Genomic DNA, 3,209 nt, shown 5'->3' on the forward strand with positions numbered 1-3,209 from the left:
CGCCCTCCTCTCCCTAGGAAGGAGGGTGACGTCAAGTCTTCGCGGAGCCCTGGCGTGGGAGCCAGGGACCAGTCCTGCTCCCACATGCCTTTCCTGCCTGTGGCCTCGGGGGAGGCCCGGCCTCGGCCCTCCCCGCTCCGCCGCCCCCCCTGCCCGCCTCCCAGGCCGCTCATCTTCACCTGCGCTTCCAGGGTCACAGGGCAGGACCTGACTTCGGGGGGCTTCCGCCAGCACACGGGAAGGGTGTTGTGAAGAGACGGATCTAAAATTTAAAAACTAAATAAAAGAAGAAGGCCCGGCACGGTGGCTCATGCCGGTGAGGCACTGTGGAGGCAGAGGCGGGAGGACGGCACGAGTTCAAGGTCAGCCTGGGCCACACAGTGAGGCCTCGTCTCCACACGAGAGTCCAAAGGTCAGCCAGGCGTGGAGGCACATGCTTGTGGTCCTGGCTTCTCAGGAGGCTGAGGCGGGAGGATGGCCTGAGCCCAGGAGGTCGAGGCCGTGGTGGGCTGTGATGGTCGCCCGGGCGACCGAGGGAGACCGCACCCCACCCCACTCCCGGGCGCCTGATGGACACAAGAGGGTCCCGGCCGGGCCCGGGTGTGGCCCGCCGCCCCCGCCCCGGGAAGCCCCTTTCCCTCCCCGCCCTCTGCACCTGCCCTCCCCCTTCCTCGGACCCTCCTTCCCTTCTTCCCCGCCTGGCTCACGGCTGCGCACCCCTCAAAGCCCAGCCCGCGTCACCCCGCACCCTGGGAGGCTCAGACCCTCCGCTGCAGAGCCCGGAACGGCAACCGTCTTTGGGTGCGTCTGTCTGTGTCTTCCACTAGAATGGCAGCTTCTCGGAGGTGGGGCGGGGCTCCTTCCCGCGGGCAGCACCGTCCTGCACCCGGGCGCTCACGGAGGCAGCTCTGGCCTTTTGAGCGCCAGCCGCGGGCCAGGCCCGGGGGTCACGTGAGCGGGCGAGCAGGCTGGGGGGACGCGGGGCGGCCTCCAAGACGGCTCCTGATCCTCTTCACTGCCGGGAACTCGGGCTCCCGTGTGGCTTCAGCCCACCTGAGCCAGGATGAGTCCCAGTGACCGATGAAACAGGGAGGGAGAGATGACGTGCGACCCTCCTGCCCTGTGGCACGAGACTGGGTCATCGGGGTGCCTCCGGCCTTCTTCGCGGTCTGGTCTCCCGGAGGGCTTGCTCTGGGGGAAGCCGGCGGCCCCAGCAGGAAAGCCCTCCCCTGGCCCCACCCGGCGTTTGCCCGGACAGGACCCCCCCGGGCACCACCGCCCGCCCTATGGGTGCGCCCGTGGATGGGTGGTCTGCCAGGCCTTCAGTGGACGCCGCCCAGGCCGGTGGCGGAGACGCAACCTCGGGCAGGACGCGGAGCCAGCGCCGCCCACGGAGCAGCCCCAAGTCCCGGAGCCACAGCCGCCTTTCGCCTCGGCTTTCAACCACCAAGCCCTGGGGTGGTCTTTGACACGGCAAGAGATGAGGCTAGCCAGCGGTTCAGCTGTCACGGCGCTGGTGTTCTGGCGCAGGAGACCCAGTGGGCAGAACTTGCTCGCGCATTTCAACATCACCAGGGGCGGCTGGGGGCCGAGATTACCGGGCACACAAGATACGCGACAGAGACCCTGCTCTCGGGACGCTTTTGAGGAGAGAGGCGAGAGATAAAGAAACCGGCAAATGCTACAAAACTTCAAGTCCTACACGCTGAGAATGAAAGAAAACCGAGTGAGCTGGGATCGTGACGCCCACGGCCCGCCTCGGACGCCTCACTCTGTGCCGTTCTCTCGCTGAATGCACCAAGACTTTTTGAAGTTGGTAGTTTATCCCCATTTTACAGATGAGAAAACTGAAGGCCAGAAAAGTGGCAGGGAGCAGCCCCTGCCACACAGCGGGCATTTAGCCAGTCAGAGGGTGGCCCGGGCCGCCGGGACTCTAGCGCCAGTGCTCTCTGCCGGACACCAGACTGGCCCTTTTGGATGTCCGTTTCGGCCTTGTCTCGGGAATTGCCCTAGGGCACGGCTCATACTTGTCATCATCCATGTGCCTGGCACTCGCCGCTGGGCCCGGGCGTGGCCGTGTCCCCGGCCGGCAGGGACGCCGAGGCCCCGCTCCCCCTCACTCTGGAAGGCGCAGGTGTGTCCCGCCGGTGGCTGTCAGGCTGGGAGTAGCCACCAGGGCCCGAAGCCCTGGCTGCCTGGTCGTTGGGAGCAGCCGCGCCCCCGCCCGGCAGTCGCCTCTGCCTCTGTGCCCCTCCGCCAGCTCCACATCCAAAGGGCTCCATCCCCCGCCGGCTGCCGGCTGCCCTGTCCACTCCGCCCTCTGGTGCCTTTGAGTTCCTCTCTGTGTCTTTCTCTTTTTGTCTTGCCATGCTGCCGAGGCCATTAGATGGGGCCACACAGACACTGACGGAGCGCAGGCCGTCTCGTCTGTTTTCCCCATGGCATTCTTGGTGCCGTCCTGGCGGGGGTGCCACTACGTTCCTCGCGAGGGCTCAAGGCCGTGCAGCTACCCGGTGGCCAAACTGCGATTCAACCCCACGGCTCTGTGACGTCAGACTCCCTTTCTCAGCTGAGATCGCGCGCTGAGCTGGATGCCTTGGAGGAGGGTGCTTCCTGAGATCATCCAGTCCATTTCTTTGCGCCTGGGCAGGCTGCAGTCAGAAGAGGGGAAACAGACATTGAAAATTAGGACTCGGCAAGAGAAGAAAAAGCCCAGCCGCTCACGGCTGGTTGCAGCCCAGACAAGGGTGTGTGGTTTAGCTTTTAATAAAGTCTAGCCCAAATCATTCATTTGCCGGCTGCTTAGAAAGTGCCTGCTATGAGCGAAGCCCTACGATGTGCCGTGATGGACTGGGGGCATGGGTTTCTCACGGAAGTACCGCGAGGGGTGCCACGCAGACAGGCGAGGGACACCCTGGACCAAATCTTTGGACGTCTGTGAGGTGCCAGGCAGTCTGGAGGGCCGTCCTGGCCGATGGAACAGCATGTGCCGGGCCAGGGAGTGTGGCTGAGGACGGCTTGGTCCGGCCTGTGGCGGGGGTGGGGGTGGCAGGAAGTGCTGGGGGCATGAAGAGGGCCTAAGAGACGGGGAGCGGGGGCAGGCCAGCGTGCAGGGAAGGGAGCTGCTGTGTCTCTGGAAGCCGGGGCAGAGTGTCTGAAGGGTCTGGGGCCAGGCACCTGCACAGCCAGATTTGCGTTGTGGGAAGATG

This window comes from Carlito syrichta, unplaced genomic scaffold (assembly GCF_000164805.1).
Source record: "Carlito syrichta isolate Samal-C Ts95f unplaced genomic scaffold, Tarsius_syrichta-2.0.1 Scaffold303991, whole genome shotgun sequence".
NCBI lineage: Eukaryota > Metazoa > Chordata > Mammalia > Primates > Tarsiidae > Carlito > Carlito syrichta.